The sequence below is a fragment of the Dipodomys spectabilis genome, unplaced genomic scaffold (assembly GCF_019054845.1).
Source record: "Dipodomys spectabilis isolate Male_0828 unplaced genomic scaffold, ASM1905484v1 ptg000050l, whole genome shotgun sequence".
NCBI lineage: Eukaryota > Metazoa > Chordata > Mammalia > Rodentia > Heteromyidae > Dipodomys > Dipodomys spectabilis.
Window position 1 is genome coordinate 2,950,024 of NW_024870727.1, and position 13,866 is coordinate 2,963,889.

Below are 13,866 nucleotides of genomic sequence, written 5' to 3' on the forward strand. Positions count from 1 at the left end.
GGGCGCTGTCCTTGAGCTCTTCAGCTTAAGTGGTAGGGCGCTAGTGCTACCCACAGCACCACTTCCAGTTTTCTGGTAGTTAATTGGAGACAAGGTTCTCCTGGACTTTCCTGCCTGGGCTGACTTTGAACTCCAGTCCTCAAATCTCAGCCTCCTGAGTAGCTAGGATTATAGGTGTGAGCCACTGGCTCCTGGCTTTTTGATTTTTTTTTTTTTTTTAACCTAAGTTCATTTGATTATAGGTTGATAGGTAGCCTGTTTTTTCTTTCTTTCTTTTTTTGTGATTTACCCTTTTGTGTTGAGGTTCTTGGAAAAAAAAAAACACCTAAATTTTGTATTTCACTGTATATGTTAGCTACTAATTTTCTGTTAACTGTTTATAGAGATCATTTTGAGTTCATTTCAATCTGATTATTTTAATAAAGTGACTTAGAGCATAAGGGGTTATGAATAAAATATGAATAGAATTTCATATGATTAAAATTTAATACAAATATATAGGAAAAATAACATCAAAGTATTTTGATTTAAATGCATTTTGACAAATATAAGAGCAAATAAAAGACAAAAAGCGACAAGTAGTGCATGTTCTGTTACTTGACATCTCATTTAAATGTCTCTGTAGCTCTGTAAAGTTTTTTTCTTTTTTATAAGGAGAAAAACATTATTGTTCAGCTACATCTTCTCCACAGATGTATTCTGTCTCATGAGAATATGTCTCTACTCCGTTATAAGATGAAGGAGCCAGGAACTGTGGACATGTTAGAACGAGGGTGAGAGTCTAGATTCTCACAAAGATCAGTTGTTCTCGATTTTGCTTGAGTAGTAATCTGGAAAAGAATAGTGGTAATAGCCATTAGAAACATGTGTTAAGTATTGACAGGGTTCAGTGTGTGTTAGCTTATGCATTATGCTTTAAATTTTTTCCTATATTATTTTCAGTTGTTCAGTTTCCATTAGTCTCTTTTTTTCATTTTATAGTTTCTTCATCTCTATTATATCTTTTTTTTTTTTTTTTTTCTGGTCATGGAGCCAGAACTCTAGGCCTTTGCACTGTCCCTCAGTTCTTCAGCTCCAGGCTTGCACTCCACTTGAGCCACAGCGCCACTTCCGGCTTTTCTGCTTATGTGGTGCTGAGGAATTGAACCCAGGGCCTCATGCATGCAAGGCAAGCACTCTTCCACTGAGCCACCTTCTACCCCCTCTATTATGTTATTTTAAATACCTCTCTGTTTAATAATTCATCAATCTCAGGATTGGCCTGTTGTCTTTTTCTTTTAGAATTGGTCAGGTTGTATGCCAGTTGTATGTATAAGACTACATTCAACACAAAATTTTGAGATTGTTGTTGCAGTGTTAAGTGTGTTTTCTATTGCTGCATAGTTTCCTGTTGCATAAATACAGCAGTTTGTTTATTCATTCCCATTGGGAGTTAAGAGTCTTTGTATGGTCAGATTCTTTGTATGTTGAGTGATTCTTGATTGAATTCACTCTGAACAATGTTAAAGTTTAGGCTCAGATATCTTCTCTGCTGCAGTGAACTAATGTTGGGTTTTCAGCACCTTTCTTGTGCTGCACTGGACCAGTTTCTCAAGTGTGCCTCTCCGGATTCACATGGCCTCTGAACTGTGGTTAGCTTTAGTTCTCCCCATACCTTGAGATAAATTTGAGACTTTGTTTGGTGATTATATAGAACTGCAGAATCTCCAAGTGGAACTTTCTAGTCTGCATATTTTCTTGCACTTTTCAGCTCCCATATGTGTGGGACTTTTTATTTTTTGGTTTGTTTTGTTTTGGTCAGTTGTGGGACTGGAATTCAGGACCTGGGCATTGTCCCTGAGCCCCTTTTGTGCTCGTGGCTAGTGCTTACCATTGGAGCCACAGCGCCACTTTTGGTTTTGGAGTGGTTACTTGTAGAGGAGGGTCTCATGGGGACTTTGCTGAGCTGGCTTTAAGCTGCAGTCCTCAGATCTCAGCCTGCTGAGTAGCCACCTGTGCCTGGCTCAGCTCTCATATATTTTATACCTTGGCTTAGTTTAACTCTTCTGATTGAAAAGAACTGCAAGACATTGCAGGTGAAAAAAATACCAAAAGGCAGGTCACTTATGATGTTTTAGGAAGTCTATTCTTAAAAATAGTCCAGTATTTTAGTAGAGCTACAGCCAGATTCTGGCGGCTTATATATGCTTGTAATCCTAGCTACTCTAGAGTTTGAGATCTAAGTAAAGATCACAGTTCGAAGCCAGCCTGGACACGAGCATCCATTAGACTCTTAGGACCAGTTAACCACCAAAAAGCAGGAAATGGAGCTGGGGCTCAAGCGGCAGAGTGTAATCCTTTGTTTTGGAAGCAGCATTTTGCTATGTAATTGTGTTGCTCTTACTCACCGAGTAGTCTGTCCTTGAAATTGTGATCCTGCTTCAGCCTCCTAAGTGCTAAACAGGCATATGCACAAAGAGTAGGGTTTTGTTTGCAGAGGAATCAGAGAGTGGTTTAGACTTTCCACAATGACTTCAGATCCCAGGAAGAAAGCCACAGCAGTGAAGTACCACATTCTGCTCACCTCTAATTTCCAATAGGAATGAATAAACAAACTGCTGAATTTATGAAACAGGAAACAGCAATAGAAAGGAAAGCACACTTAACACAGCAACTACAATTAATCTCAAAACTGTGTTGAATATAGTCTTACACAAAACAGGACATGATGTATAATCCCACATGTGTGATGTAATTAAAATAGCAAACCTCTTTTGTGTGGGGGTGAGAGAAGACAGACTATTTATATGAAAAAACAAGTGTTTGAAAGAAAGCACAGCTTTCTAGACTTACGTTAATATTCTGTACTCTTGATAGGAATTGGGGTTACTTAGGCATACAGGTTTGTTAAAACTGAATGTTATAATATTCTATTTTGATTTTTTTTTCCTCTAAAAACAATAACCATTGAACTGGTGTGGCAACCATTTCTCTATTCCCAGAATTTGGGTAGCAGAGGCAGAATAATGAATTCAAGACCAGTCTGGGACCACATGGTGAATTCAAGGAGAGCCTAAGCTACCTAGCTCTCAGAAAGCCAAAGAAGGAAAAAGAAAATATCTAGCTGTTAAGTACTTATTGATGGGACAAGTTTGAAGTATTTATAGGGAAAGTGTACTGATGGTTGCAACTTCTTTTGCTGATAAAATTGCAAGCACCTGGGAACTGCTGCCTCAGGCCTGTAAGCCTAGGGTGCTAGGGAGATAGAGATCTTAGGGTCACAGTTCAATGCCAGCAGCCAGAAAAGTCTGAGAAACTCTTACCTTCAGTGATAAATTGGAAATAGATGTGTAGCTCAAGTGCTAGCCAAATGAGACAGAGTTCAAGCCTCGGTGCAAGCACACACACTCACACTACAAGGAAATACTAATTTTTAAGTTGTAGTAGCTATGTGGTACCACTTAATGTTTTTAAGTTTAGGCAACTGTTTTCTTATTTTTGTATAAGAATTTGAAAAATTTTATAAACTAAATATAAGGCTAGTCTATTGATCATCAAAATTAGGGTTGTTTTTTTTTGGGGGGGGGGCCCGGTTGTGGGGCCTGAACTCTGGGTCTGGGCGCTGTCCCTCAGCTCTTCAGCTCAAGGCTAGCACTCTACCACTTGAGCCACAGCGCCACTTCCCGGCTTTTTTCCTTTTTGCTTATGTGGTGCTGAGGAATCGAACCCAGGGCCTCAGGCGTGCAAGGCAAGTGCTCTACCACTGAGCCACCTTCCCAGCCCTAGTGTTTGTTTTTATTTGGAAATAGTTTGAAGTAATTTATCAGTGACATTTTTCCTGCCTATTCCCTGGATTCTGAACAGCTTAGGATGTTTATAGAAAGGTATAGAAATATAAATAAAAATAGTGAGAATACATTGTAAGCATATAGTGATTAGTTCACAGCAGTTACTCTTTATCCATGGTTCTACTTTTCAAGGGTTGTTAGCTATATCAACCATAGCCTCTTGGAAGGAAATATTAAATGGCTTATACAGAAATAAAAAAAACACAGCTTTTAAATTGTGTGCTATTTTTAGGAGTGTGATGGAATCTTGGAGCTGTCCAATTCTGTTCTCAGGATATGAATAATCTCTTTGTTCAGAGTATCTCTCTTGTATAGTTGTCCACTCATTGATCACTTCACTGTTAGCTACCTGAGTTATTTCTCCTTTCGTTTCCAGCCCTTTCCCTTTTCTCTCTCTTTCTTTTAGTCTCAAGACTGACTCCACCTTCTGGTCTGCCCATTTCTCTCATTGGCAAGCAATCTTATCGCTTGAGTGATGCTTCCAACCCCACCTGTGTTATTGATAGACAATTATCAAAAAATACTGTATCATAGTGCTTTCACTCAAACCATTATTTTACTTAATAAGTCTCACAGAGTAGTGATTTTGACAATTCAGATGTGCTCTTGTGTTTCCTTTAAATATAAAAGTGTAAAACATTCATAGTAACATATTTTGAGATAGAGACATCTCATATAACTTGTATTTAGATACACTTGTGGCTGTATTTTGATGTTAGCCATTGTTAATTTCTCAGTGTGTCTTATTTATAAATTAAATATATAGGTATATATATGGAAAAATTTCTACTGTTTCAGGCCAGCTGGGGGATATTTGATTATGTCTTTGGCAAATAAGCAAGTGGAATTGCTGTATGTCAGAGTAATAATAGCAAGACTAAAATCATAATTAATGTATTTGGAGTAGGCAGATAGAAGTAGACTGCTCAGATTCCAGCATGATTAATAATATGTATATCCCTGGTATTGAGAGTGCTATTAGAGAAAATGATTTGATTTTTTTAGCCTTTCTGAACTAACATTTATGCAGGGTGATTAGCACTGTTTAAAGCATGTTTTATATTTCAAGAAAGACATATGGAAAGACGTATGGATTTATATCCTAAAACCGTCAGCTGAGTTGGAGTGACGTGACCTTGAAAAAATAGCATTGTAGAACTAGGGTAACAATATGTTAATGAGTTTGTTGATTTTTATACTGATGATTATTGTTTAGAATTATGTTTCCATAAAGTTGTGAGAGACCAGTATAGTACTATAAAAAACATTGCTATGATACTCAGTTTTACTCTTGTTAATTTACTTTTAGTAACGTTATTCCAGTGTTTATTGGATTTTAAAATTTGTTAGTTTAAAATGCGCTTTAGTAAAGGAAAATAAAGTGATATAAAGGTGGAAATTATGCAAAGTAAGATATGTGTTCCTGTGTGTGCACACATGTACCTGTTGGTCTTAGGGTATAGACACTGTCTCTGAGTTTGTTTGTTTGTTTTAAATCAAGGCTAGCACTCTTGGAGCCACAGCTCCATTTCTGGCTTTTTAATATTTAATTAGATACGAGTGGCTGGATCTGAACCTCAATTCTCAGATTTCAACCTCCTGAGGTATAAATGTGAGCCACTGGTACCCAGCTAGGTGTTTTTTTTAATTGCGAAAATACTGTACTTAAGGGTTACAATTACATGGGCAAGATAATGAGTGCATTTCTTATCAAGCATTGTAGCCTTCTCCTATGTTTCCTCTTCCCATCCCTTTCCTCCTCATGTACCCCCACCCCTCAATTTTTTTGGGGGGGGGGTCCGGTTGTGGGGCCTGAACTCTGGGCCTGGGCGCTGTCCCTGAGCTCTTCAGCTCAAGGCTAGCGCTCTACCACTTGAGCCACAGCGCCACTTCTGGCTTTTTTCTTTCTGCTTATGTGGTGCTGAGGAATCGAACCCAGGGCCTCGAGCATGCAAGGCAAGCGCTCTACCACTGAGCCACCTTCCCAGCCCCTCGATTTTTTTTTTTTTAAACCACTAATTTAATCACCTTAGTTTCTTTTGGCAAAAGAAGTACTTAAAAAACTATGCAATTGCTGAATTATTTTGGGAAATATGTAGAAAATATTTTATAAAACATGAATTTAATTTGTTTGAATTATGTTTGACTTAATGGTTTTGTAACTTGTACTTTTACAAAACTATTGTTTTGTAATTTGGACTTCTTTTTATATTTTTCATCTCTCAAAATGGATTGCAGTAATTAATAACATTAAAATATCACCATTTCAGGTATAACTTTCTTAGAGCAAATGTGCATCTGTTTGATTCTCATCTCTAGCTTTTCATAGTGTTTCAAGAGTTCTATCTATATCTAAATCTGAAAAATTACACTGTATACTGACTTAGAAATGAGTAGAAAATAGGACAGATGAGGTATGCTTATGGCGTAAAAGATTTTTGAGTGTTGGGTGTGTAGTTCAGTGGTAGAATACTTTTCTAGCCTGGTGAAGGGGACCCAGGGTTTGGTCCTCGCTGCCTCCCTTTGTTCCCCCAAGGAGAGGTAACCTTGCTTCACAGTATCTATCGAGTAGTTGTTTAAATAGCAAATCCTCTGTACTAATCTTTGTACCAGTGCCTTCTTCTTTTTTTTTTTTTTAAACAAATGTTTATTTTAATGGGACTGGAACAGACAGTGTCCATTTATTACCCATGTCCCAGGCCAAAAAGTACAAATAAAATCAAAAGGAGCAGTGTTCTGTTGGGTCTATTTCTGCATGAATAACTTTATTAACTTCTAATGAGGACTTTGTGTGTGGTGTGTGTGTGTGTGTGTGTGTGTGTGTGTGTGTGTGTGTGTGTGTGTGTGTGTGTTGTCATCTGTATTCTTAAAGTAATTTCTCTTTAGATGGCTTCACTGAATCTTGGATTTATTATTATTTTTTTGGGGGGGGGGTCGGGTCGTGGGGCCTGAACTTTGGGCCTGAGCGCTATCCCTCAGCTCTTCAGCTCAAGGCTAGCGCTCTACCACTTGAGCCACAGCGCCATTTCCAGCTTTTTTCTTTTTCCTTATGTGGTGCTGAGGAATCAAACCCAGGGCCTCAGGCATGCAAGGCAAGCACTCTACCACTGAGCCACCTTCCCAGCCCGAATCTTGGATTTAGTAGTCATTATTCTCTTTACATCTGCCAGTTTGACTACAAACCCAGTATTCCCTTCTTTTAGTTTGTACCTAAATATTTCCAAAGTAGCTTCAAGTTAAGGAAGGATCTTTCCCTCACAATTCAGTTTGAAAAACTATCATCCTAGTCAGGACTGATGCAGTAATGGCCAATGGCATAGTCATTGGGTCAGTTGTACTGACTTACATTGGTCATTCTTAGTTATTACCACATTTCTGAAAATGCATTGCCCTGATGAAGAAGGTGGCCTCTGTGCACATGTGTAATTTCAAAGGAAAGGGGGTCTAGTTGGATCATGAAAAATCAGCACATTGAGAACAGTAATGAATAGTGTGTATTACAATTAAAACAACAAGGATTGAGTTTTGGAAAAGTAAAAGGAAATACTGTATCTAAACCATTGTATGTCCCCATTTATTCCTGATAAACTTCCTTTGCTTCTTCCCGACAAAGAGAAATTTGAGTGGATTTTTTGGAACCTTCTGTCTTTGACAGTCTGATTCTTTGAGTTTCTTGAGGTGTGGTGTCGTTTACACTTTGAAGTGATTCTCACTGCTGTCCCATGACACTGAGTTCAATATATTGTCCTAAGTTCCCAATGTCATTGGCATCCTGCTTGGCTTCACCAGAGTTTCCCTCTACAGCAGCAGCCCTGAGCAGGCAGAATGTTGCTATAGGATTCACAGTTCATCTCCATGGACAGTGCCTATCATAGGAGAATACTTTGTCCCAAAGAGTCTTTAAGTCAGCCTGTTTACAGAATGTTTTACATTTGTGTAACAGTTCAAGGGAATACTGTCTTACCTATACTTTTTATTATTAAATATAACGTTTAGGTCTCATTAAAAGATGATAGGGGAGAGAAGATAGATGAAAAAAACTGCTGAAAATTTATTATCAAAATAGAGTACTAAAATTTGTGTTTGCTACTAAATATAATATTCCTTAATCAGCTTGGTTAGGATTGAAAGTTATAATACCAAAATTAAAAAGTAAAGTATATTTAGAATAAATTACAGTTTTGTTTTAGATATTTTTTGTTTTAGCATGTTGATAGGTGACCATATGAGTGAAGAACAAATTTCATTGGTATGGTAGTTGTCCTAGTTTTGCCTTTGTATTTTAGTATCTAGCACAATATTCAGAATATTAATATGTATTGGCAAGAAGAAATATTCAGCTGACTAAGAAACCCCAAGTTATTGTAAAAATCACTTTTAGGTAATTTGTATTAAAACACACTTTGTGCAATTAGTTATTGTAGTGATCACAAGCATGTGTGTGCTACCATGTCTAGCTTCTCTCCTTTCATGGACTTTTCTGCACTGTCAGGCCTCACACTGAAATCCTTCTAATCTTATACCTCCATGTAACTTCAGATGACAGGTGTGTCCCGCTGTGTCCAGCTATGGATTGAGAATCAGGCTTGAGAAAACTTTTTTTGCCTGGGCTAGCCTTTTAACCAAATCTTCCTGTTCTTAGCTTCCTCAGGTCTCTAGGATTACAGATGTGAACTCCCAACTAACACTAACAACATTAATGTTAATTAACAGCTAACAACCTTTTTCCATTGAATATTTCATTATCTTCTTTATATCTTCTATGATACTCAGAAAATTTTTGATATCTTTATTAAAAAGGTGATTAGTCAGGGGGCGTTACAGTTACATAAGTAAGGAAATGAGTACATTAAAAAAAAATCATGGTTACCCAATCATTATCTCCTACTTATCCTTTGCTATTCCCTTCTCCCTGAAGTTGTAATGTTCATATCCAACATAATGTCAAGTGAGTATTGATGTTGCTTTGGTTCATCCTATGTCTTGCGTTTCTGTGATTCTCCTTCCCTTCCACATACTGAATTATCTTATATGGGAGACACAAGGTACACAAAACTAAGAGAAGCGAAAAAAAACTAAAACAATAGAGAAGAACAAACTATATACAGGGTCTAGTGAGAATTTCTTGTCTCCATATACTGAAGTTTATGTTGATAAACTTCATTATATATGGTCTTATGCACTAAGCAGTGGAGTTACTGAGAATCTCTTGTTAATATCAGACATATTCTAGTTTTTACAAGGGAAATCACGCAACCTACTTTTCTTTGGGTCTAGCTTACTTCTCATTGTGTGTGTGTGTGTGTGTCATTTTTTTTAACCAAGACTTTCGATTTCCTTACAAATGGAAGCTGTGTTATTTCTTTCTAATGGAAGCACAGAATTCCATTATGTGTAAATACCACATTTTGTCAATCCATAAATCTACTGAGGGGCATCTGGGTTGGTTCCATATGCTAGCTATGGTAAATAATGCTGCAGTGAACATCGTCATGATGGTAGCTTTACTATAGTCTTGTTTATGGTCATTTGGGTAAATGCCCAGAAGTGGGATTGCTGGGTCCTAGGGGAGCTCTATGTTTAGTCTTTTGGGAAACCTCCACACTGCTTTCCAGAGTGGTTGAACAAGTTTGCACTCTCACCAACAGTGCAGTATCATTCCCCTTTTGCCACATCCCCGCCAGCATCTGTTAATAGATTTCTTTATCACTTGAGCCACAGTGCCACTTCCAGTTTTCTGGTGGTTAATTGGAGATAACAATCTCATGGACTTTCCTGCCCAGGCTGGCTTTGAACCATGATCCTAAGATCTCAGCCTCCTGAGTAGCTAGGATTTACAGATGTGAGCAACCTGCCTGCAGCTAGATTTCTTGATTATGGCCATTGTAAGATGGAATCTCAATGTTGTTTTTATTTGCATTTCTTTTATAGCCAGAGATGTTGAGTGATTCTTCATGTGTCTCAGCCATTTGTATTTCCTCTTCAGAGAGATCTCTCTTAAAGCCTTTAGCCCACATTTATTTATTTATTTATTTATTTATTTATTTATTTATTTATTTATTTATTTATTTATTTATTGAGGTTTGTTGTGGGGTTTGAACTCTGGGCCTGCTATTCCTCAGCTTTTCAACTCAAGGCTAACATTCTACCAGTTGAACCACAGTGCTACTTTTGGTTTTCTGGTGGTTAATTGGACTTTCTTGCCTGGGCTAGCTTTGAACTGCGATCTTCAGATCTCAGCCTCCTGAGTAGTTAGGATTATAGGCATGAGCCACCAGATCCTGGCGTTTAGCCCACTTTTTAATGAGGTGGTGGTTTCTTTGGGCATTTGTTTTGGGGGAATTTAATTTCTTGAGCTGTAGGTATATTTTCAGTATGGGGCCCTTATCTATTGTATGGCTAGTGAAGATCTTTTCCCAATCTGTAGGTTTCGATATATCTTGCTAGCTATGTCATTCACCATGCAGAAGCTCTGTAGTTTAATGCAGTCCCATTTATCCTTTTGATAGGTTTTTTTAAATGGTAAAGTTATGTTTATTTTTCATGCTACTGGAGATTTAAGTCTATGAGGTAAGAACATAAGTATAAGTAAGTATGAAGTAGAGTATTAACTTGCCTTGAACTTAAAACTAGTTAAATTTGGTAGGCCCTATGTATGTAAGTAATTAGAACAAATCAAGTTAGGCAGTTGCATTTTTTTTTTTTAAGAGAATGATCCTATTACTTCTTACAGATAGATGATTAATTTCTTTCAATATAGAAAGTTTATGTACAAAGACACTTTTCTGGTTTTGGTTTCGGTGGTGTTTTTTAATGTCTCTAAAGAAAAGTGTTTTGTTTTTTTCAGCTAGAATTTTTGTTAGGAAATGAATCCAGGTTTTATTTTCTTGAGACCTAGTCAGAGAAAACATGCGCAACAAAAATGAAAATATTAACACAGAGGATATCTCAAGTATAATTATCCTACTGCTTACTAAGATTAAATAATTTACTTGAATCATTTTTCTTGTCATTTTCACTGTGCAATTGCTCAGTTGGAGATAGTTACAAGACACATACATTACTGTTGAGCATTAGCCTAAAGGTGTTCCTATATTATGACATCTGCTTTCTTGGGCATTTTTGTTTGACTGAAAGTGAGACAAGTCACAATTTTGTTAATATTGTTTAGATGATCATGTTACTAAGGCTAGTATGTTCTTACAGCTCAGCAGTAAAGTTATGAAAAATTGCCTTTTGCAGTTTAAGATTGTATTCCCTTTTTGTAATCTGAAATCTTTTTTCATCCTTATTCCTTCCTGCTGTTTCCTGCAGTTAGTAGTTAAGTTTTATTCCCCTGCCCCGCCCCCCCCCCCTCCCCCCCCCCCCCAAATCCTATATTTTATTACTTCTTCTTGAATTAACCTATAGAGAGTCACTTATATGTTAAAGCTACACAGTAGCTTTATCCATCAGGGTAAATTCCAAGATCCCCCAGTGAGTGCCTGGAACCTGGGTAGTATAGGCCACTAGAATGTTACTGTTTCTAACCTATACATACATCATACCTATGATAAAGCTTAATTTGTAAATTGATACAGGAAGAGATTAGCAACAGCAATGAATTTAGAAAATTGTACAGTTATAATGATACACTGTTGTAAAAGTTACTTAAAATTTATGAATTTTTACTTCTGTAATTTTGCATCTAAAGTTTTGGATCAGGATTGACTGTACCTAACACAGCTGAAGGAAAACATGGAAAGGAAGGACTGTGGTTCTAATTCAGTACCCTCATTTTACAGATGAGGAAACTGAGACCTTTGACTATAACAGAGGTCTCCTGACTCAGTCCAGGACTCTTTGTATTACGTCATGCTGCTTGATGTTTGTCTTTACGGAACTCAGCAACATCATATACAGGGTGAGCTTTTTAAAAATTGTTTTATATAAATGAGCAAACAAAGTGATTGGCTATTCCTTCATCTGCGGTTGTTTATCATGCCTAACTCATTTCCTTTTTTTTTTTTTAAACCCATATCTGTTTTATTATACAGACTAATTGGTTATGCCTCCCAGAGTGCTAAAAGCTCTGGGCTAGTGCCTCAACATTGTCAGAGGGGAAAAAAATCTTAACCATATTATATACATTTTAAGTACAAAATTTGGTGCTCCTCCTTCTTAGCATTTGATTGTCATTTTTAAGGTTTAACTCTTAGTGAGATGATTTATTATCAATGACTTCTGCAAACTAAGCACTAAAGCAACAGTAGATTACAATTTTATGAGTTAGATGTTAAAGTTAGATTTAGATTTATAAAATGAATTACGAGTGTGAATGAAATCTCAGATGAGATGTGAGAGAAAAACCGTTAGTGAGTGAAACACCAAAATACGAAGAAATATCAGCCAACAATGTTGGCAATAAAAATATCCTATCCTGTGAATTTAAACATTTAAGGTTGAATATTTTTCCTGTATTAATGCTTAAATTGGCCTCAGGTTTGTGTCTTTGTCCTCTTGATACAACATTAGTTTTGGTTAGCTTGCCTGTTTTCTTATTTGACAAGAAATTATAGTCAGTATTATTACAGTGATACTTGACTTCAAGAGTAACTCAAAGACCTTTTCAAGTTCTGTCTGACGGATTAATTTCTTGGACAGAGGCCTGCCACTACAGTCACATAAGCTGTTTAATAATACACTGTGTTAAAACTATATGAAGTGTTTGGAACTTTTTAAACGATTTGGTATTAGTATTATTACTCACCAGCCTGTGTAAAATGTCATATCTATCTACAAGTTAACTAATTAGTCAGATCTAACAATACTATATTAGTGCAATTTTCTTGGAATAATATCTAAGAGGAGAAGAGGTATAAATGTATGTTGATTTATTTTGATCATGGCAAAATTATACATAAATTTACCTTGGATTATTTTTATTATGCTGGAGTACAAGCTCTACATATTAAAGCTTACAAAGATTTTTAAAAAACATTTGAATAGCTACTGAATGTTAGGTTACTTTATACCCTGCTGCTTCTGCTGGAGATTAAAAGGAGTGCTTAGAATAAGCGCAACAGACTGCTCTTTATAATTTAGTTTATAATTTAGCAGTGGAAAAATGCATAATAAAGGTGACTTAAAAGTGTTAATGTTTAATAGATAATGCCTTGCTTTTTCAGGCATTCTTGCCTGTGAGTAATGTAGGTTACAATTTATTTCTATTTTACAAATGAAGAAATAGGCTCAGGAAAGTTAAAATGACAACTTTGTTGTCAAGAGCCATCATGTTTAAAAGAAAACATCAATACTTCCAATTTCTTGTGTAATAATCTCTCCCTTTCCACCCCCCTGCCCCCCAAAATGTGAGGCTTTGAACCCAGGGCTTGGGCACTGTCTGAGCTTTTCTGCTCAGGGTTAGAGCTCTGCTCTACTACTTTGAGCAACAGCTCCACTTCCAGTTTTTGGGTGGTTAATTAGAGGTAGGAGTCTCATGGATTTTCCTGCCAGACTTCCTTGGAACCACCATCCTAAATCTTTGACTTCTGAGTATCTAGGATTATAGGCATGAGCCACCAACACCCAGCTAATCTTTTTTTGCTAGGTTTTTTTTTGGGGGAGGGCTCGGTCATGGGGCTTGAACCCTGGGCGTGAGCACTGTCCTTCAGCTCAAGGCTCAAGGCTAGCGCTCTACCACTTGAGCTATAGTGCCACTTACGGTTTTCTGGTGGTTTATTGGCGATAAGAGCACCACATAAACAAAAAGAAAAAAAGCGGGAAGTGGCGCTGTGGCTCAAGTGGTAGAGCGCTATCCTTGAGCTGAAGAGCTGAGGGACAGCGCCCACGCCCAGAGTTCAGGCCTCATGCCCAGACACCCCCCCCCCCCCCCAAAAAAAAAAAAAAAAGAAAAGAAAGAAAAGAAATGACATTTGGAAAACAAGCATTTCAATAATAATCTGTCCTTCAGCTCAAGGCTCAAGGATAGCGCTCTACCACTTGAGCTATAGTGCCACTTACAGTTTTCTGGTGGTTTATTGGAGATAAGAGCTCCACA

The 13,866-nt window shown here is 37.2% G+C and overlaps 1 protein-coding gene across 4 annotated transcripts in view; it reads left to right on the forward strand.

Moving 5' to 3' along the window:
* Nucleotides 1-13,866, forward strand: part of Tbl1xr1 (TBL1X receptor 1) — a 157,888-nt gene that overhangs the window by 85,116 nt on the left and 58,906 nt on the right. For 2 of the 4 annotated variants that reach the window (XM_042678894.1, XM_042678896.1), the window contains exon 3: nt 11,612-11,730. The exons of the other annotated variants lie outside the window; for them this stretch is intronic. The gene's annotated coding sequence lies outside the window, so the exon portion shown is untranslated. The remainder of the gene's footprint in view (nt 1-11,611; nt 11,731-13,866) is intronic. 4 annotated transcript variants of the gene reach the window in all.